At 47.5% G+C, this 22,595-nt stretch overlaps 1 protein-coding gene across 6 annotated transcripts in view; it reads left to right on the top strand.

Annotated features, from left to right (window-relative positions):
* LOC144132767 (sperm-specific sodium:proton exchanger-like) overlaps window positions 1-22,595 on the top strand; it is a 289,947-nt gene that overhangs the window by 218,360 nt on the left and 48,992 nt on the right. The window contains exon 1 of one of the 6 annotated variants that reach the window (XM_077665412.1): window positions 6,705-7,284. The exons of 3 other annotated variants lie outside the window; for them this stretch is intronic. The gene's annotated coding sequence lies outside the window, so the exon portion shown is untranslated. Of the gene's footprint in view, window positions 1-6,704; window positions 7,285-13,825; window positions 13,844-16,202; window positions 16,285-22,595 lie in introns of those variants that run through there. 2 more of the 6 variants (XM_077665415.1, XM_077665416.1) reach the window with 2 other exon arrangements.

Here is a 22,595-nt window from a genome sequence, read left to right as displayed (position 1 = left end):
AGCCTTCTTAAGCATTTACATCGTTTTTTCATCGAATCAGTCACACAAAACCTACTTCCAACACGGCATCCGTTTTCATTAATTCAATTTATTTAATTTACTATTCAGAATTCATCCACCAAACCTTTCCCATTTTAAGGTCTAGTCACATAATACTTAACAAAATCAAACTTTTGCACATTTATCTCCAGTGCACTACCTTGGACGATTAACAGCTGGGCGCCCCACCCCAGCTTTTGCGTGCAAAGTGTTGTGCGCGTGTGTTTTTGTTTTTATTTTATTTTTCTCATTGACTGTACACGCGCACAACCTGAACAGCTTTATTGCTACCCTTTGTAAATAGTGTATATATGACCACTCCCTATGTCCTTTCTTGTTGTCCCCTCAACTCTCATTTCTCTTCTTCATACTGCCTGCTTTCCTTTATTTCCGATGCCCCAGCTCAGGTGCCGCCGCCATAGTGATGGCAGATGCCGGGGTTAGCAAACCTCTTTTAACTTACATTTTTATTATATTTTATCAATAAACACTAACTACTACTACTACTTTTCTCCACAGAACGAGATCATCGTGCGGACAAAATTTTCGGACACTTTTCGCCGCACGACATTACCACATAATGATTTCGCATTAAAAAGGTCTGAGACCATTCTTTTATGTGTTACGTATATGCTGCCTTGCTGTTGTGCATCCTTGCTCTTGTTACTCTGCTGCGGTTGTGACAGCATTGGATGCCAAAGCCCAATAGAAGAAAAGAAAAGAAAAGAAAGAAAGAAAGACAGAAAGGAAGGAAAGAAAGAAAGGAAAGAAACGAGGGAGGAAGGAAGGAAGGAAGTAAGCGAGGAAGCGAGGAAGGAAGGAAGGAAGCGAGGAAGCGAGGAAGGAAGGAAGGAAGGAAGGAAGCGAGGAAGGAAGGAAGGAAGGAAGGAAGGAAGCGAGGAAGGAAGGAAGGAAGCGAGGAAGGAAGGAAGGAAGGAAAGAAAGGACGGAAGGAAGGAAGGAAGCGAGGAAGGAAGGAAGCGAGGAAGGAAGGAAGGAAGGAAGGAAGGAAGCGAGGAAGCGAGGAAGGAAGGAAGCGAGGAAGGAAGGAAGCGAGGAAGCGAGGAAGGAAGCGAGGAAGCGAGGAAGGAAGCGAGGAAGCGAGGAAGGAAGGAAGGAAAGAAGGAAGGAAGCGAGGAAGCGAGGAAGGAAGGAAGCGAGGAAGGAAGGAAGGAAGGAAGCGAGGAAGGAAGGAAGCGAGGAAGCGAGGAAGGAAGGAAGCGAGGAAGGAAGGAAGCGAGGAAGCGAGGAAGGAAGGAAGCGAGGAAGCGAGGAAGGAAGGAAGGAAGGAAGCGAGGAAGCGAGGAAGGAAGGAAGGAAGCGAGGAAGGAACGAAGGAAGGAAAGGACGGAAGGAAGGAAGGAAGCGCAGAAGGAAGGAAGCGAGGAAGGAAGGAAGGAAGGAAGCGAGGAAGGAAGGAAGCGAGGAAGGAAGGAAGCGAGGAAGGAAGCGAGCAAGCGAGGAAGGAAGGAAGCGAGGAAGGAAGGAAGGAAGCGAGGAAGGAAGGAAGCGAGGAAGCGAGGAAGGAAGGAAGCGAGGAAGCGAGGAAGGAAGGAAGGAAACGAGGAAGCGAGGAAGGAAGGAAGCGAGGAAAGAAGGAAGGAAGGAAGCGAGGAAGCGAGGAAGGAAGGAAGGAAGCGAGGAAGCGAGGAAGGAAGGAAGGAAGGAAGGAAGCGAGGAAGCGAGGAAGGAAGGAAGCGAGGAAGCGAGGAAGGAAGGAAGGAAGGAAGCGAGGAAGCGAGGAAGGAAGGAAGCGAGGAAGCGAGGAAGCGAGGAAGGAAGGAAGGAAACGAGGAAGCGAGGAAGGAAGGAAGCGAGGAAGGAAGGAAGGAAGGAAGCGAGGAAGCGAGGAAGGAAGGAAGGAAGCGAGGAAGCGAGGAAGGAAGGAAGGAAGGAAGGAAGCGAGGAAGCGAGGAAGGAAGGAAGCGAGGAAGCGAGGAAGGAAGGAAGGAAGGAAGGAAGGAAGCGAGGAAGCGAGGAAGGAAGGAAGCGAGGAAGCGAGGAAGGAAGGAAGGAAACGAGGAAGCGAGGAAGGAAGGAAGCGAGGAAAGAAGGAAGGAAGGAAGCGAGGAAGCGAGGAAGGAAGGAAGGAAGCGAGGAAGCGAGGAAGGAAGGAAGGAAGAAGCGAGGAAGCGAGGAAGGAAGGAAGGAAGGAAGGAAGGAAAGGACGGAAGGGAAGGAAGGAAGCGCGGAAGGAAGGGAGGAAGGAAGGAGGAGGTGAGGAAGCGAGGAAGGAAGGAAGCGAGGATAGGAAGGAAGCGAGGAAGGAAGGAAGGAAGGAAGGAAGCGAGGAAGGAAGGAAGGAAGGAAGGAAGGAAGGAAGCGAGGAAGCGAGGAAGGAAGGAAGGAAGCGAGGAAGGAAGGAAGCGAGGAAGCGAGGAAGGAAGGAAGGAAGCGAGGAAGGAAGGAAGGAAGCGAGGAAGGAAGGAAGCGAGGAAGCGAGGAAGGAAGGAAGCGAGGAAGAGAGGAAGGAAGGAAGGAAGCGAGGAAGCGAGGAAGGAAGGAAGGAAGCGAGGAAGGAAGGAAGGAAGGAAGCGAGGAAGAAAGGAAGGAAGGAAAGGACGGAAGGAAGGAAGGAAGCGAGGAAGGAAGGAAGCGAGGAAGCGAGGAAGGAAGGAAGGAAGCGAGGAAGAGCGAGGAAGGAAGGAAGCGAGGAAGGAAGGAAGGAAGCGAGGAAGAGAGGAAGGAAGGAAGGAAGCGAGGAAGCGAGGAAGGAAGCGAGGAAGCGAGGAAGGAAGGAAGGAAGGAAGGAAGGAAGCGAGGAAGGAAGGAAGGAAGCGAGGAAGAAAGGAAGGAAGGAAAGGACGGAAGGAAGGAAGGAAGCGAGGAAGGAAGGAAGCGAGGAAGCGAGGAAGGAAGGAAGGAAGGAAGCGAGGAAGCGAGGAAGGAAGGAAGCGAGGAAGGAAGGAAGGAAGGAAGGAAGCGAGGAAGGAAGGAAGGAAGCGAGGAAGAGAGGAAGGAAGGAAGGAAGCGAGGAAGCGAGGAAGGAAGGAAGGAAGAAAGGAAGCGAGGAAGGAAGGAAGGAAGGAAGCGAGGAAGGAAGGAAGGAAGGAAGGAAGGAAGAAAGGAAACAAAGAAAGGAACAAAGAAAGGAAGGAAGGAAGGAAGGAAGGAAGAATACCATGCCATACGACGCCAACAAGAACGCAGAAAAATTTCTCTGATATAGAGATCGTTTGTAACGATGGTACTGCACGGAAGCAAGGGTAGAAATAAAATTTTATTTTTAATTTATTCAATCATTCGTTACAGTAAATATAGCGCCCTAATTGAAACATTATCTTAGAGAGAATTATGCGAAAAAATGGACACATTTGTAGAAACATGGAAAACGAATAAGAGGCTCAAGATTCGCGTGCAGCAGCGGTCTCGACCAAGAAATTGAAAAACGCGCCAACCGCGTCCGCAATTCTGTATTTATATCCCAAACTGAAACGAAACCTGTTAAAACAAACAATCCTTCGCCATAAAAACGCTTCGCCAAAACATACTTCGACACAACGTTATTCTGCCGGTTTGATCCAAAGCACCTATATAGTATAAATATGCATATTGATGAGTAGATGAATCGGGGGAAGCAAGCTCTCCTCCGTTCACACGCTAACGCCACACTGAGCGGCACTTCGCATTCATCGAGCCGCAATTTTCTGGCACGCCTTCCTTATTCCGGGACCCGCGGAAATTGCGCCAACGCCTTTCGCGCGAAATATGTGGCGCGGCGAAGGAAGACTAGCATAACGCGCGCGACTAATCTCTTTTTCCACCCGACAGGCGGTCGACCGGACGCCAGACGCGGGAAACGGATTCCAATTCTCGGGATACATTCATCCCTGCTGCCATAAACCCTGCTTCGCTTGGGTTACAAAATTGGCCTTTCGGTGCTTGTGCAGTCGAACATCTCGAGGAAGCGGCTGACGGCTGCAGGATCGATTCGTAATACGTCTCGAAATCAGGGCGACGCAGAAAAATAGGAAAGAAAGAAAAAGAAGTCAACGGGAAAGAGAGAATATTGAAGGAAGGGAAAAAGGAAAGAAAAGGAAACAAGAAATTTGGGGAAATAAATAGGATTAAAAAGGAAATTAAAAAATTAAAAGACGAAAACTTGATTTTAGTTGTTGAGGCTGGCAGAGACTAAGGGGACCGACAACTGAACAAAACGTGTCATGAGATAACGGTGGAAATGAAAACAACTTGCCTCATATTGCAAGATTCGAGCACTGCGCAATATCGAAGAAACGTGGATTTGCCACTTTAATTTTGAGTTGAAATTCGCATAAGAGAAAGCAAAGTACCGTCTTACGGTGAAACATTGCTATTTCCCTGAATCCCATAAGGTTAGTGACCGCAGCGGTGGCGAAGTGGTTTGAGCATCCGCCTCGCATGCGGGAGGTGCGGGGTTCGATCCCCAAGTGCTGCCAGGTACCCACCGGTAATACAATGGGTGCAAGCTTCCCCTGGTCTGGTGCTCGGCTTTATCTGGGGTGAAATGCTTGAGAAATGGGTCTTTGACCCCGCCTTGAGAAAAAGAAAAAATACCTTGTGACATGGCGCTCTTTGGCCATAGCTGCCCTTGCGCCATAAAAATCCATAATCATCATCATAAGGTTACCACATCTTGGTAGAATATTACTGATTGTTAAACGCACAGTGTTTTTTTTCTTGTTTTTTTAGTAATGTCCGATCGTCCTGTTTTATTTTAGTGTATGCTCCCCGCCGTGCGCCCTTCGATCAAAATCAACGCCACCTTCGCATCGCACATACAGTGCTTTCAGCATTTGTCACTAAATCGCGCCAGAATTTGTTACCTTTCTTGGGGGAAGCGATAACCGCAGTCCCACTAAAACTTTCCAGCCGTCAAAGCGTACGTCACTGCGCCGTGACAGCTTTTGATGTGCGAACTGAAATGGACGGTACTCTATACAGAAATCATCTAGTTACTGTCTGGCCGGTTATATTTATATTAGTTTTCGATACAACACTTTATCCGGCGTGCAATCACCATCTCGATCGCTGATCGTGGTCCGGGATCACCATACATAAAAGCGGCCGCGTCCACTGATCGAAGAATTCTCCGCAAAATTTGGCACAGCGTTTAAAACAAAACCGTTGCGGAATCGAGAACCTTAGACACTGTGCCTTCAGTTTCGCCAAAAAATATATGGACGCTTAAAATTCAGTTGTCAGTCCCTTTGATGCAAGGACATGCAGACACGTAAGCGTTGACTGCAATCTTCAGGGACTCTCATCTACACTCTAAACGCGAGTACGCTTGTATGGGAGTATTAACGACCCCCTTTTATGAAAGGGAGTGCTTTATGAAAGGTAAAGGTAGTGCTGTTAATTATATCTACAGTTGTCAGCTATAAACGTACCATTATGTCCACAAAATGAGGATAGCATTGCGCAGTTAAAAAAAACAGGAGATGGTAACAATGGCCCATGGCCCGAGGCGTCCTGTAATAAGATCGATCTGCTGACCGTAGACAACAGTAACGAAATCAGCTTTTTGATGTTGGACTACATCAAACAAATGAGAGGCATCTAAGTTCTTGAGCTTCTAATAAAAATTTCGTCTGGGGGGTTAGCTTCTCGTTTAGGTAACATGAAAAGCTTTTAATGAGGACTAGTTTTTTTTCGCGGAACGATTCTGTGCGGCGGTCACTGCAGACTGAAGTTGTATCCAAGGTTATATAGAACTTAGTATGAACCTCCTTGGTTGTCTCCGACTATATATATAGTATATATATATATATATATATATATATATATATATATATATATATATATATATATATATATTTATATATATATATGATATATATATATATATATTATATATATATAAGTATATATATATATATATATATATATATATATTTCTGCCGCGTATCAGGCGTCCTGACTGCGTGGCCATTCGAGTTCACGGCGTGTGTCCGCATACATCGAAGCTAATTGATGAAGAACAACGGCTTTGTCCCTCCACTGTTCGTAAAATTGCTCCGCTTCGAGCATTTCTACAATCTGTTAATACGGGAGTACAGCTCAGCAAACTTCTTGCTCATGTGCGTCACCAGTTTGTATCAGGCGGCGTTCGAGAGTAATTCTTCTGATCGTCTGCCTGCCTCTTTTGCGCAACCTTCGCACGCTTATTGGATCTCCTGGCTCTCGGCTCGAGAAACTCTACGAGAGAAAAAAGAAAGAGACTGTGGAAAGGAGGAAGAAAGAAACAAAAGAGAGAAGTAAGGGAAGGGGGGGTGATCCGAATCGCTTAGCCACTTGGCAATGTGTGACCGATAACGTCGATCTGCTACAGCGCAGTCTTTGGGTTGGGAGACGGTGTATTCGCAGTCCCCCCTTCCGTGGATCTCGAATACGTCACTGCTTACGCCGCTCTCTCTCTCTCCTCTGCCCTCTGTTTTCATCATTTCGTATTTTTTTCTTAAGAGCTCTGTAATCCCAAAAAAAAAAAGGGGGGGGGGGGGGAGGGGGGGAATGGTGCGAAACGAACGAAGAGAGCAGAAAACAGAGAAAAGAAGAGAAATACTCTTTGAGATGCAATCTACGCGGTTCCTCTTTCACTCGTCTCTTTCCGCCTCACTCCCTCTCTTTCAAGTTGTACGGCCGAAGCGTACACACCTGCGGCCGTTCGCGTATTATAGCCTCGCGCATATTTCAAGTACACCTCGGAGGGCAGGTTGTGCTCACCGGAGCTCACCGCGTTTTTTCCCCTCGGCTGCCGTCGCTGCTTCTCGGCGTTCAATGTCGCGCTAAACCAGCGGTGCGAAGCCATGCCTGCAGGCTCAGCCACACGCCCCGAAGCGCCTCTCTCCGTTTTGCGAAACGTCGCCGTCTTGGAAGGCAACCGCGACAGGAGTATGCGTGCAAGACTGCTTCGTTTTCGTCCGTCGTCTGCTATAGGCGCTTTCACCCGCTTTCTGGGTGCCGATCGTCTGCTATATCGTCTTTCGCCTGCTTTGTCGGCGTCGTCTGCTGTCGTTCCTTGTCGTCTAATTTCTGCACGTCGTCTGCTAGCTGGACAGGCATTTACCGCGTCGTCTGCTGTGGTTCCTGTCGTCTGATTTCTCCACGTCGTCTACTAGCTGAACCGGCATTTACCGCGTCGTCTGCTGTGGTTCCTGTCGTCCAATTTCTCCACGTCGTCTGCTAGCTGGACCGGCATTTACCGCGTCGTCTGCTGTAGTGCAGTTCAATGACTGAAGCCAGCCTTTGAACAATCTTCACAGCGTGAGTACAATCTTCACTGATGCTATTTGAAGGAGCTATAGTGCATAATTGCTTACAACGAGTTCGAAGAAGCGCGATGTGCCGTACCCTTACACCGACGCTTAGTTAAGGACAAAAATTATTGTGGGACCATAAAAAGGACGAAAAACAAAGTGTCCCTGCCCGTGCCACTAAGTATAACTAGCTTGCTTAGTTAAAGACAGCGCTATTTTCAGCGTTACTTTCAGATTCCCTCATTTGTTTTTGTTTCTTTTCTTGGTCTCTTTGCTGATAATTACCGCTAGTTCTGTTTGTTATGGCCGAGCATATTTCCGTCACTATGCACAACTGACCAAAATGTGGTTCTGGGTAAATTCAAGAGCAACGAAAAAATAGCGAGATTTATACGAAGCTGCGTAGTTGTGACTGCGCCATTGCCTAAAAGATATGCTAATCTAGACACATGAACTGCATTCAGAACGCATGCATTAAGTCCTATAGATTGTGCTTGCGTGAGTTAATTTTTGTTTCTCATTTCGAAATGAAAAAAAAAATTAACGCGCCTACTGTTTCTAGCACGAAGCAAGCTTCAGAACTATGAAACGTAGACGTGGTTGAAGACACGCATAAAATGATGAAGAAACACGTGACGAAACACAGCGCTGTGTATAGCCGAGCCCCTCAAAATACATGGAAGCCAGAACTGGTTTGCGCAAAAACAACTTTCTTGACTTTAACAATGAATGGCTACTAAGCTCACTTGTCTTTGTCTGTAGTACTCAAGTTGGTTTTACCTTATTTTTGTAAGGCAGCAACCCAATGAATTTTGCAGTTTCAGACGAGACTGTAAATTCAGAGTAGTGCTATTATGACAAGAAAATCCGTGCCTTCACAAGGCAAAAAGAAATCTAAAATGAAATTTAAATTCTGAGCCTGCCGTCATTTTGTGAACTACTACGGGGGGGACACGCACTGATCCTGGCTATTGTGGATAAGTCGCGAAAAATATCACAAAACATCCTTCTCTTGTTTTCCAAACGTCATATAACACACTTCTAACCTCTTCTTTATTTCTCGTAGCGCACGTTTATCCCTGCACAGACTGTACATTCTCTGGGTCGTATCGAATGTGCCAAAGGCAATATCAACGTGTGTTGCTGCTAAGCCTAACATGTTTCTCTCTTTCGATCCTATACGAGACGAGACAGAATGATATGTTTTCGTGTGCTCGAGAGAAATCCGCCTGCTCTTGAGTTAGCAGAAAACACCGTCTTCCTTGTCGTATGAGTTTTCACTCCACGTCGTCTGCTTGTCTTCTGGCACGACACGCGGTACAGCAATAAGGTGGAGACGAATGCTTTAGCTTGCCTAACGCAATCCGGCAGGCCGCTTGAATGCTATCTGCTTTCTTTTTCATTTATTTCGCTCTTTTTTTTCTTTCACGCGTATCTCGACGTTTACGAAACCGAGCGAGCTCCTTAATGCTCGCCCTCTTACAAAACGGTATCCGTTGAAAGCAGCGTCTTCAGGTCACGCATGCTCACCAACCTGCCCCGACTGATTCTCGCGAGCACTTTTTGGCGCCCAACGCGGGGAACGGTGCAGGACTAAAAAAAAAAAAAGGCACAAAACAGGTCGTCTCCTTCGAGCATACTGGCATGCCCGGGCGTCGTCTATGCGTGGAGGAAGCATGCAGAGCCGTATTAATGCTTTTCACGTCATCGGCCAGAATTTACGGTCGCGTGCGCCGGTTTAGAACGCAACGCCAGCCTCGGTTTTTCGCGAAGTCTCGTCGCGTGATCGCCCGTAAAATCCGCGCGCATGCTGATATGCGGCCATTCTTGGAAAGCGTGGTCGACGTGTAAGGGTTGCTGCGTTTGACGCAATGTGAAAGTTATTCCGTTTACCTCGCAGTCAAGTGGCTTTCGAAGTATCGCGCCACTGTCTGTGTGAACGATCGAGGAAAATTCTGAACTAAGCACATCGCCCTCGGCCCGCCTAAAGAAAATTCCTTTCACTCTCTGTGCTAAGCCTTCTCGCGTGCGAGTCATTTCCTGTCTTTACCAACAAGTTGTCGGAAACAAACTGGTTGGCTTATACCCGAGCAGTGACGATATTTGAGTCATAGTGGGCGGAAATATTTATTCAAATCAGTTACTCTACAGTAATTGACGTCATGTTAAAGGGGCTAAAGAACCGCGACAACGAAAGCTTGCGGAATGTGTGACGCAGAAATTACACGCAATCATGAGCGCAGCTGTAGGCATGTACAGTCGTGAGAAATACGAGAGGTAACGAAGCTTGAGCGTTCCTTTATGTATCACTCCATAATTATGTGTGACGAGCGCAACTTTTTTTACTCCCTTTTAACTTTCTTTCAGGCGTATAATATCCAAAAGTCATTCTAAAATTTAACCGGAAAATAACGAGAAAAATCGCAGTTTCGTGCGGAAACATCGTTCCCTTTCATAATGCTCACGACTGTACATGCACTATAGCGATCATGTTTATTATGCCAGCTACGGATGAGCATTGCAACGATGATTACCACTTAGCTTCGAAATAACCGGTCCCTACGCACTAGCATTTATTTTAAATGAACCCCTGATTTAGCTTCCATACATGGACGAATTTGCGTGTCCCCTCTCGCATTTTTCATAGCGGAGTCGTTTTCGCATTTCCGTAATAGCCGACGATGCCTGGAGCTCACGGAATAGTCCAGTCCGCTCAGAAACTTTCCGGGAAATATTTATTGTTTGCACTGTCGTGCCAAGAGGCCAGCTGCAACCGTTTGTCTTAGGTGGAGTTCATTTCGTACGTATACCACACATACCGTACATTCCACTGTGTAAGCCAAGTTTTCTTTGCATTTATGCCAGTGCGCCTGAAACTAAAGCTTCCCAGTGTACGCAGGTCTCAAGGCGCACCCGTTCTGAACATCAAAGCGACTTTATAGCGCGATAAACAGGGTGTACTGCATTGTAAAGTTTTTCTAAGACTACTCGACTGTGGATCCTGTATCCATTCGTTCAAAGCCCGGATGTTCGCTATGTCGCTGCTCATGATTACTGCACGCACATAACGAAAAAAAGCACAGGGCTGCGTTTGTCTCCTGCTCCTGTCCTCCGCTGCTGCCCGCTATAAAGAACCTTGGCCAGCTTTGCTTCGTAAAGCCGGTCGTGTAATGAACACATGAACTATTGTCCTTCTATCCTGCTGCTCTTCCTGTTCAATACTCGGAAAGTTGCCGCCGTTCTGCTATCCCTATGTTGTGCAGTAGTTCTGCACGTCACACGTTGGCAGCGTAGTCGCACAGGTGAGAATGTGAAAATGCGAAAACACAGGCAAAGAAAACAGAAAATGTTCTTACATTTCGCAATTCCGGTACGTCAATACTTTCGACGTTGTCTATATAAGTGCACTATTTGTCACGTCATCATGTGCAATATATTTTATTCATAAACCACTACCATAAATTCCGGATCAGCGTTTCTACTTCCGTTGGCTACCACCATGTGGCGCGTGGATTTGAACACTCAAACGATAGCGCTTTGGCGTCATCCGTGACGTAATCAAGAAATAGAGTGACCTAATTGTTAGAGAACAGAAAGGTGCTTAGTGGTACTAGCTGGACGCTGTCCCAAAGTCTTGGTAATAAGTAGCAACGACTCCGGGACAAACGTGCCTGGTAACGAGTGCACAACCGGCAAAAACTACGGCGAGCCAGCTACAGGGCGGAAGTCTCGGTAGTTATTCCCAGCTGTCACCCGACTCCTCTGTCGTAACACGAGACACGGAGTTGTTTGGTTTGATTCTGTCGCCCACGCGGCGAAGCTGCGGGCGTCGCCGGTGTGTACCGTATTTGCTGAAACGCAAGGCGCTTTTTTTATTCATTGCACAATACGGAAAGGTCACTCCTCACGTTATAACTTATAAATAAGCACCTGGTAATTCGAAGGACACTAACATTTTATTCCAATTATGCGACACTCGAGTAAAATGGAGCATTTTTAATTCGTTTGATGTTGACAGAGCCTAAGCATCAGTTTCAATAAATAAGACATCCGAATTAGGAGAGTTTAAGTTAACGAGACACGAATTAATTTTATCAGTAATATCGGTTAATCAGGTGATTTTTTTTCTTGTAATGCGCTGGTAAAAGCGACTCCCTCGCGTTAGAGTCATGTCCAGCATTCTTGGGCAAGAATTTTGAACATTGGAACTCTGTAAGCTACTGTTATGGAAATATTGAAGGTAATTGTCCATTCCTCCGATACGTACCAAAATCTTTCTTTTAGAGTGTTTCCATCGCGCGCATCGAGCAGTTCAGACTGCCATAGAAAACCAATGGGGAACGTTTCTGATGATAGCAAAAACGTTTACAGAAAAAAAAAATGCAAGTCTGCTCACGGAAGATCTGTGGATATACTGATTGTTATAGTGAAATCTTACTATGATACGAAAAAAAAGTGCGTTCATAAAGCCTTTCCCGTTGAGAATTTCGTTTGTCCAGAATTGTTGGGTACACTCTAAACAGCAAGGAATAAAAAGGAAGCTACTTTCCTCTAACGCATTCCCTTTTATACAAGAGTGCGCGCTAGACAAAACTTTACACCCTTTTTTACTCCCACATAGGCGTATTTGTGTTTACAGGTATAAGAGGTCGCTCTACACTCGGGTAAATTCGGTATATACGCGCGAGGTTAATTTCCTGTCACTGTCGTCTTCCTTTCACGTCTGCACTCGTTCTTTTTCTCTCTCTCTTACTTCGCTCTCTCGCGGCAACGAAACCCCCACTCCAAGCGTATTGTCCCCCCCCCCCCCCCCCCCCCCGCCTTTTTTTCGTCGGCACCTGCCAGCCCTGCTAGAGTGCTGGCACACGAGCTCCACCGCAGCCTGTACATATTGTCCACCTAATGGACTCCCCGTGTCACCTCGCGCCACTTGTCCGGCTCCACTCCAGCAAATTAATTTTTCTTCTTCCCCCAGAGAAACCCCTGTCTGTTTTGCGTTTCGAGGGCACAAGCTTGCGTTCGGGAGAACTTTAAACGAGCCAGCCGGTCGCAGGTTTAGGCGCTGGACACTTACAAAAATCTATTCAGACAGTCTATAGACTGTCCATAGACTTTTGCCTATGAAGTATATAGACCCTCTATAGACAAACCCCAGAGAACAGTCTATAGGCAATACAAATCCTGCAGACAGTCTGTAGACAATCTATAGATTTGTCGCCATGCACTTTCAGTAGACTTCTTTCTATAGACAGTCTTTAGACTATGAAAAGACAAAAAGAAATATATATATGAAGGAAATAGAGTCTATACGAAGTGTAGAGACTGTCTACAAACCATTTCTGTACGGGGAGGACTGTGTGTTTTCTGGCCCAAATCTCTTGTTTCAAATACTATAATGCTAGACATGGCCTGCTGTCGCAACTCGCCGGCGTTGGCTGTACGCAGCCGCTTGCTCATTGTTTCCTTGTCCTGAGCGCCAAACACTTCTGAAAACAATGGACCGCAATGTCCGCATCAGTTTTCTGAATTTAGAAAACGCGGTTACCTTCGGCGCTGAGGCCTCAACAAATTTTGGTAATTTCGACGAGTTACGTGCACCGGACAGAGTTGCTTTGCCTGCAAGCTTCTCGAAAGCCCGCGTATTTTAGCGCGATGTAGCCAGCGTTTCTTATGCCATAGCGCCGAGGGAAACCGCATTCTCGAAATTCTGAAATTTTATGTGGATATTACTTACGGTGGGCTACACGCCTCTCAATAATTAAAGAGTCTGGCAGTAATAGTTTATAAGTCAAGTATTCAATTTAGTTAACCAGCATTCCGATGTACAGGATCGGTAAACAGTTCCCAGGCCACAGGGTCTGCTTTTCAGCGGCATATCGTTCCACTTATGATAGCAATAAAGTTATCAAGGTTCTAAGAGGTGAGAATGATACTTGTTATATCCTCTACCGAGACCTTGGGCTTCGAGGGTGTTGTAACTGCCTGCCTACAGTGCTCGAAAGCAGATTTTCTCGCCTGGAAACTTTTGACCGATCCTGTACTACACCGCTGATAATACCATATCAAAAAAAGCACTCTTTGAACTCAAAAAATGCTATTTTTAAAGTTGTCCGATGTCTTAGGTGAAACACCCTGTATACATAGTCGACAGGGTGTCTGTGTGTGTGTGTGTGGGGGGGGTATAGGGTCAGCGACACACGTGTGTTCTGGACAGTGACGTATAGCGATTCACCTTTCAACTGGTTTCGCAACTCACAGACGTACGGTGAGCTGCGACACCACGTCAGCGTACAGTAAAATAGCAAAATTGGCATATTTCCGTTATTCATTCAGCCCTCGACTCATTCACTCACTGGAAAGGTCTCTCTTATCGCGGACGTACTGTTCTGTTCTGATTAACCACTCGAGCCCGGGCCTATCTGCGCACCTAGACCCCCGCTATCGCCTAATCGGCTGGCTTCGTGCAGTTTCCGATCCTGGTGACGGCCACACTTCAACGATAACCACGAACACACGGAGTGAAGCTCGACAGACACTCAACGGGAGTGACGAGAAGAGAACGATCTGTTAAGTCGATCCTTTGTTCTCTTTTCTTTTTTTCTTGTTGTAAGTGCCGCGTGAAGCCATCAGAGATACGACAGTCCTTCGAATGGGTTTCGCAAGAATGCTGCTGGTTCGAGATACCGCAGCGGTGCTGTTCGGAGCCTCGTCAAGTCTCGTGCTAATCTCGCGTGCGCCACTGACGAACAAAACTTATCTCACGCGACACAGGATGTTGCCTGTCGAGGGCTGGAGACTGTAATGGTCGCGGTGCGTGCTTCAAAATGGTCGTTGCTTTGTAATCGTCCAGTTGAGTATCCGGGCGCTTATTGCAAGTTGCAGTCGAATTTCTGCAGTATTTCGTCATACTGTGCTGTATGCTATACAGGTATACTACGCTAGCCGCACTTCTCTCAATCAAAGAACTGTAATCTAATCTACAGCGAACTTCTTCACCGTAAAAAGTCGCTTCGTAAGAAATATCCTTTTGTATGCGAGGGAAATTTTGACCGCGGAGAATGTGCTATCCTGCTAGAACGAATATTTTTTTCTAGTGATTGCCACAGTTCTTTTTTTTTCAGAAGCAGTCGAGCTTAGTTGTTGCACATATCTTGCGTCTTGCACACATGAGCATCGATATTTTCATGTGCTATAAACGCTCCAGCATTACTCGCTAATTACGACATGCTAAAACTTGCTTTATTTCTGCATTTCTTAGATAATTAGTATCTCTATGCCGTAGCGTAGGCTGTGGTCAGAGCCATACCCGCAGTAGAAGGCTTACAATTAGTTTTGATAAACTATAGGTTCTTTAGTGAGTACCAAAAGATCAACACATGAAGTTTATGGCATGTCGCCTCAGCCAGAATGCTGCTGCCACGGCCGAGATAAAAAGCGCAATGTAGTTCGAGTATAAGAACACCATGGCCACTGAGCCACCCTGGCAGGTGTTACTGTTCTCTTCCGCAAGTGTTTTGATTCACCATATAATGAGCGAGCAACTCGCGTCTTTTCTCCTCCTGTACCTTCACAACCATGTGCAGTGCACGCGCAGTAGCACGCGAACTTCACCAAGAAGTGTACATCATTCAAATCTGTTGCGTTCAAAGCGCGATTCCTGCAATCTGTGCACTTCGAGCCTGACCTCTGCGTATTCCTCCGACGTCATCATGCAGCTCCAGCGTCAACTTTTCTGAGGACGCACTTGAGGGGATTAGAATGCGAGCGAAAGAACAGAACAGAAAAGAGCAAGCAGCTTGTGATAGAGGAACAACACAATGGAATAGGAGGACGGCACGAAACGCGGCGTGTGGCGCAGGTAAGAGACCCCCTCTGCCCCTGCTTTTCGTATCATGTCCGATTGGGCTCTAGTCCGATCACTTTCTTGGCAGTGGTTTTCATGAAGCAACCGAAAATTTTCTCAGTTAGTCCCAAAATTCTCTTTTTCAGCCCTTGATTTTCTGCAGCCGCTTAGAAACTGCGTCGGAAAAAGTGAGACAATTTCGGTTCTTAAAATTCTCTGAAACTCCTTGAATATTCCCTTTTCGACAAATTCTGTCCTAGAATTTCATTTAAAAAGGAACGTTCCCTGGAAGGAATATCACTGTTTCTCGGTCTAGCACATGACATACCATTTGAGAGAATAATGCCCTGCCGCATTTGTTTTTACTGGTCGTACAACATTCTTTCAATTTAACCGAATCGGTTGGCGTTTTTTCTTTTCCGCGCAGAAGTTTTATTTTCTGCTGATAGTAATAGGCACGTACCCGCCCAAATATTTCACATTTCATAAGTGAAATTTATATAAAATATCTGCTAAAACCAACATACACAAACATAAGAACGTGATGAAACCCATAAAAGGAGCGTGCCGCCACGGTGGCTGAGTGGTTATGGCGCTCGACTACTGACCCAAAAGACAGGAGTCCGATCACGGCCGCGGCGGCCGAATTTCGATGGAGGCGAAATTCTGGAGGCCTATGTACTGTGCGATGTCGGTGCACGTTAAAGAACCCCAGGGGTTCGAAATTTCCGGAGCCCTCCACTACGACGTCCCTCATAGCCAGAGGCACTTCGGGACGTTAAGCCCCCATAAACTATCAAAGAAGTATAGACACCATATTTTTCGTCGCTTGTTTTCTTCTTTGAAATAGCTAGTGCATAAGAGATTAGCATAAATAGGTCACCCCGTGGAGGGTATTTGCATATGGTCTGCAAGTAGTTTCTAATCAAATTTCTTCTCAGCTGTTTCGGTTGTCACGTGAGGCCTGAAAAAATTGCGATTTAATCGTTGCTTCACCATTTTAATTCACTGCAATGCTAAAACCAGCATGCCTTCAGAGGCGGAATGACAATAAGCTTGAAGAAGCGGCAATTATATTGCAGTTTCCGTCATGTCCCACGCGACCTATTCTCACCTTTGACGTCATGGCCATCGCTCGGCTGCTGAAAACGGAAACCGACACAGGTGAGAGAAAAAATACAATTATAAATTGTTAGCTACTCCATCCATAATGTCTTAGGCATCATCACAATGAACAAAACGCGCAATTAAAAGGTAGTGTCTATACTCATTTTAAGCAAGACGAATGCTTTAGTTCACCTCTGAACTACTGTCAGTTTATTCACTCTACCCGGCAGTCCTTCGCTTCATTTTGCGCACAACTTTGATTATCGCGCCAAGATGATTGGCTTATCAACGCGCCGAGCACCAGCGGTCACCTAATCTGGTAGCCTATGTTTCGGATCCCGAGAGCAGGCATTCCGATGATAAAGACGAACACAGTGTGACGACAGACACTCGAGAGGACAAGGGGAAAAAATCAACCAGGTTCATATCTCGTAACCTTTTATCTCTTTTTCTTTAAATTAGGTTCGTGTCAAGTGAACCCACGAGACGCGCGATTGTGCTTCCAATGAATTCACGATAAAAATAAAAGCTGTGGAAGGGAAACAATTGCAGCGAAGCTGCTTTCCCAGTGTCTTGTCTCGTGCTAATCACAGGTGCGCTATACTGGCGGTCAAAGTTTCCTGCAAGGCACGCAGCGGGAGGCCTGTCGAGTGCCGAGATTGCAAAGGTCACTGTGCAGCTTCGAGATTCTTTAAGACGTGTATCTGTCCATTTTTGGCTTTTGAAAATAACTGTACAGTGCACTAAACTCAATTCTACATAGGCCGGAAAAAACCGTGATCAGATACACAATAAACTGCACGACCACAACATGACAATAGCATTACTCTTGGAGAATTCATACCGCGCGATATGGGTTTTCTCAATGAAATTATATACGTTCTCAAATTGATCGCCGCAAGTGCTTCGTTAGTGGGCTAGTGGTAAGACACCCAATCGTCGATTTCGCCTGTCTGCGACGCGAGTTGCTCGGTCGCCTCTGTCAGTCTGGCGACGCAGGTTGCTCGGGAAGAGCAACCTGTGTCGCGTAAGCCCCACCTGTGGCAGCACCTGCCACATCGCAGGGAAGTGGCGCATCGCTTGACTGCTGCACCACTGCGCCAGTAGAGGTATGAGGACTACCAGGGACCTATGACTGTTAAGTAGAGAATAACCAATTCTGCATACATGGGCATTGTAACCTAAACACTATCTCATTATATCCTTAAGGCGAAGCTAAAGTGTCCCCCGCCTTTTTTAGTACGCTAGCACTAACACATCCCATCTTCGTCTGAAGCCTGCTTGACCTTGAAAACCGAGCCTCGAGCCAAAATCAAAACAGAAGTTTTTGAAAACCGAAGTGCCAGCGCACCTAATTCACGTTTGGCGTAACCAAGCTAAATCGTCCACGTTTTTTGTTTGGCAAAAGCAATAACCCTGGAAGCAGCAAGAAAGTGCATTGATGTGGATTTCCTGGGAGCTTAAGTGTCTTGTTATTGCTGTTATGTCTACGCATATTAATCATGATGTTGTTACTCATACTTTATCATACAGATGCGTATAAATTCCTACGCAGCGAACAAGCCGTAGCATCTCCACAACCGGGGATTCTTCACGGTCTATCATCGTTTGAGCAAGCTGCCGCTTTCTGCATTTTGCCATAGCCAAAGTGTTACTGTTGCGCCGAGGATCGAACCCGCAACCTCGCGCTCAGCGGTGGCCGCTGACCCACTCCATCGGTTGCTATCGTTCTTATCAAGTCTCCTCAGTCGTCACAATCGACCCACCCTCTCCCCTCAAACTTCGTCTCAATGACCCACCTCACCCTCTACATCCTTTTTTTACCTCCCCGCTATCTTTGATTTTTCTTGGAATTCGCTGCATTACCCTAAGGTCCCGCCGGTTGTCATACCTTCGCATTACATGCCCTGCTCAGTTCTCCTTGCTTTCAGCTACGACGTCTTCAACTCTCGTTTTTTCTCTCCCCACTGTTCTCTCTTCGTGCTTTTCAACGCCAACGTCACTAGAACTTGCTGGTTCTGCTATCGTTGCTCAGCACTACCGCTATCATTTCATGCGTTAGCATTAGAACCGCCGTATTGGAAAAATGTGTCGTCTGTCCATCGATCTGAAGCCTCTGTTGGTAGCTGGTAATTTGCGGAGAGGGAAAGTTCCCTTTTTCTTTGCAGAGAAGAAAAGAAGAAAATAGGAAGAGTGAAGACGAAGAGAGGGGAGAGGTGACGGGTGAGGGAGAATGGACAGGGGTTACAGCCTGTCACACTGTGATTGAAGGACTGGATCGCGCCACCCGCTCGCACGGTCCGTACTTGTCTGCGGCCCCGTATGCCCCGTCAGGGAGGGACACGAACGATAACGCATACTCTCTGGCATCAATCTCAATGATCGTTTATCAACAGCGTCTAATTAGTGTACAACACACGTTTCCACTTGCCACGTCGTAACCACGTGCGAACCACGCGAGAAGTCGCTTGCTGACTTCATCACGAAGCACACATCCTTCAAAGGTGTTCTGTTCCAGGTGCACTGCTCGTCTTCTATACACTTTCAGCACTGCCTAGAGGTATGCATACCTTTGACGTCAGCGCGGCTCTTCAGAGTCCACTTTTTAAGGACGCACCTAAGGTGATCAGGATAGGAAGAAAAGAACGAAATGGAGAAAAAAATTGTGATAGAGGGACAATACAATAGACAGAAGCAGCACGGCACAAAAGGCGCCATGTGGACCAGCCCGCCTCCACCTGGCTTGCGCTGCACGTGTCCCGGACAAAACCCTGTCTCGCCGTCGATGACTTTCTCGGTCAAGCACAACGACGCGCTATCGCGCGGACACATGTACTGGGTTGATAACAGCGTAGCTCCGCGCTTGTTTACGCTAGCGTATCACCACCCTGTAGGTTTACAAGAAATCATGTGCTTCTGCTCAGAATACGGGCCAGGAGTACAATACAAGGCAAACAGTACAGTACAGTACACCACAGCATAGTGCAGTGCAGTCTACATTAAAAAGTGCAGTCCAACAGGCTGCTGACCCAAAAGACGCGGGTTCGATCCCGGCTGATGCGGTCGAATTTCGATGGAGACGAAGTGCTAAAGACCCGTGTACTGTACGATGTACATACTGCACGTTAAAGAACCCCAGGTGGTCGAAAATTCCTGAGCCTTCCACTAAAAGGCGTCCCTCATAGCCTGAGTCGCTTCGGGACGTTAAACTCCCGTAAACCATATATAAACTTGCACAATGCATGTATGTACAGTCTTTGTCAAATATATACAGCCCCAGGGGTTTGCTTCCAAGCTGTCTAGTGGGGCTCTTTAGCACATTTGGCAGCCCTAAGCTTGGGAAGGTTGAGGACTTCAGTTCCTACCGCCTTCGTGAGATTAGGGTCACTGAGTATGCAAGAGGAGCCGTGCAGCAGCGTTCAGAAGCAGACCCCTTGGGCTGTATACTTTTTACAAAGACTGTCCCTCGCGGTACCCTAGCAGAATACCTAGCTGGTATTACGACGCCAAAATAAATCCGGATAAAGTCCGCTTTTACGAAGCCAGAATAAATCTGTTGTACTTAGCGACAGCTTCCTGGACTTCGCGGAGAACGTCGGGTTCCCAATCAGCACAAGTAATCGGCCCAATATTGGAATTGGCTGGTTTTCCTCTGGTGCCTTGTAGGACCGGCATCTGCCAATATATTCCCAATATTGGGCCAATTAGTTGTGCTGCTGGGGTTGTGGAGCGAGATAGCTCGCCCACGAAGAAATATTCATGGCAGCGATTGAGGGAGGATGCATTGAATGTGTGGGCAGTGTCAGAATGTATCGCCTGAAGTATTTGCAGAACAGTTGGCCGGGATTGGGTTGGTTTTTGGTTAGCTTGAAATCAATCAACTTTCTCGCAACATTATGCACTCACAATCCGACTAAAGTCTTCGCTCGCGAAATTCTCCGCTTTTCTTCACTAATTTTCAAGACAGATGTGCATTCAGTTTATTAACACTGCGCGTCACATCACTGCCATCTGTGCCGAAGCATCCAATGCACTTGGTACGCCGACGCAGCAACCTTTGAAATAATTAGCATGATAAGCGTGCCTGCACCTTGAAGTTTGCCTCAGTATCCCACACACCTCACCAGTATTGAGAGTAATCAAATAAATGCTTTTCTGCTGGGCTGTGCAGTTAATTCCATATAATTACAGCCTAGCACAACAAACATTCGAGAAAAGTATTCCGTTGCAAAACAGGGGCTCATTGATAGGAACCGCTGCTGTAGTTTTCTTTGTGTGCGATGAATTCATCCTCTTCTGATCGCACCTGTAAAATTGCCATGACGTCTATCCTGCTGGTCAACAATCAATTTATTTTAAAAAAAATATCTGCCCGCTGAGGAGGTCATCTCGACTCCGAATTTCTCGCGGAAATGTCTGCCCAATGGGCCCTGAAACTTCCTTGGACGTCCTGGGGAGGTCTGAGACGTCCTGCGGACGTCCAAGGAAGGCTCATTGTTCATTGCGGCGCGACACGCGTGAAGCTTACCACGTAAGATGCGCCTCTTTGCTTGCCTATAGAATGCACCGTTTAACGGGAAAGATAAATCGGACGCACGCTGCATGCGGTCTTTGCGGCGCGTGCAACGCTTTTCACTCCCTCCCTCGGCTCCTTCTCACCTATTTGCACCAGTCATCGCAGCGGAACGTATTCCACAGCCACTTAGATGTGAACTGACTGGCGGGGTGCATCTTCGAGGCATACGCAAACATATCGTTTGTAGCACCCCCGAGCGCTTGAACGGCAAGATCTATTACGCCCTGTCTCTGACCCCCCTTCCCCCCCCCCCCACCCACCCCCCCCCCCCCCCCACACACACGGCGCTTCCTATAGAGAGAACACCTATGACACCGCGGACATCGCCTCCTTAGTCTGTGGCGCAAGTCTACAGACCCTGGCACATCCGCTGCACCACCTCACACCCCTTCTGCAAACCTTCGCGAAATTGGACTGCATATGCGGCCCGGTTCCCTCCGTTAATCAACTCCAAGCGGCGGCCACCGCGGACAGGCTTTTCCAATTTGACTCTCATTCGATTCGGACACTGCCATTCACTCCGTTGGGGGTCCTCACTCCTATATACACACACAGCCAGAAGCCTGTCTCGGTCGACTGCTGCGAAGGCAGGCGCCTGCCTCGACTGTTCGCACGTGCTAAGACTAGACTTTGGGGCGCCGCAGTGTCCGCTTCACCACAGTCTGGCCGGAGGCGTGCCGTAAGGCTGCACGGGCGAACGTGTGTGCCTGTGTATACATGCACGCAGCGGGACTGAGTACAGACTCCCGACGGCGAATGCACGCATATATCTTCGGCTGCCGATTTCGCTGCCTGCCAGCTATCCCGACGCATTAGCGTCGTCGGCGAGACCTTTACCGCGCCTGTTCGCTCCCTCTAAGCAACGGCTCCGAGCGGAGAGGAGCAAATAAACGCGGACGCGCGAAGCGCCGGCAGGGGTGTAATCAGGCCCTGCCTGCAGACGGAGCATATAGTGGTACACCGGCGTTCGTTTCGTATCGGGGTGGTGCGTGCCACCGCGCTACGCACTCCCCGTATCCGAGTGTGCCTCCTCGGGCTGACCCTAATGATAACAAACGCCTCTGGGCACATATGCAGGGGAGGCGCCGCGCGTCGCGTGCCTTCTCGCCTAATTCCGGCCGGGGAGCGCGACGATATTTATGTATCTACGCGCAGAGAAAGGACCAGGCATCTCAAAGACACCCCACCCCTCCCCCTTCCCCTTATACTGCCCCCCTGTTTTTTTTTTCTCTGCTTTTTCCCAGGGGCGGTAGTTTCGAAGGACGCCGGCTGCGAGCGCCTTCCTCAACCTCAATCAGGGAGTTGGTTAATAAGCGTCGCAGCTTAACAGGTCGTTCGTTATACGGCAGCTGATAGAGCGCATTCGGTGAGCGCGCGTGCCATTTCCAGTCCGATACCTATAGCCTGTGTGCGTTCGGGAGGAGGCTGATTTATTTCGCCCGAAGAGGCTGTGTAAAGAAATACAAAAAGTGCATTGGGTACTGGCAACTGATTGGAGAAGAGAAACAGGCACTCGCAGTAAAGCGGCTATGCAGCGTCAGTGAGGGATTGGCCTGTATATCGTCTCTGTGATTGCACCATCTTGTGTTCAACTTGTACACCTGGACCATCACATTTCTCCCTTTTCGTAAATATTAAACACGTCAACTGCCTCGTATGGTCCGGGGGGTGCGTGCTCACGTTTAAGTACAGCTTCGTTCAGATGCAAGACGAAAGGGTAACAGGAAGTTGTTAACTATTATGTTCATACGCACTGATGCAGGCTCACGCATACACACTGCAGGGGAACCGC

This window comes from Amblyomma americanum, chromosome 5 (genome assembly GCF_052857255.1).
Source record: "Amblyomma americanum isolate KBUSLIRL-KWMA chromosome 5, ASM5285725v1, whole genome shotgun sequence".
Lineage (NCBI taxonomy): Eukaryota > Metazoa > Arthropoda > Arachnida > Ixodida > Ixodidae > Amblyomma > Amblyomma americanum.
The sequence above is the reverse complement of the archived record's forward strand: the minus strand, read 5'-3'. Positions and strand labels throughout refer to the sequence as shown.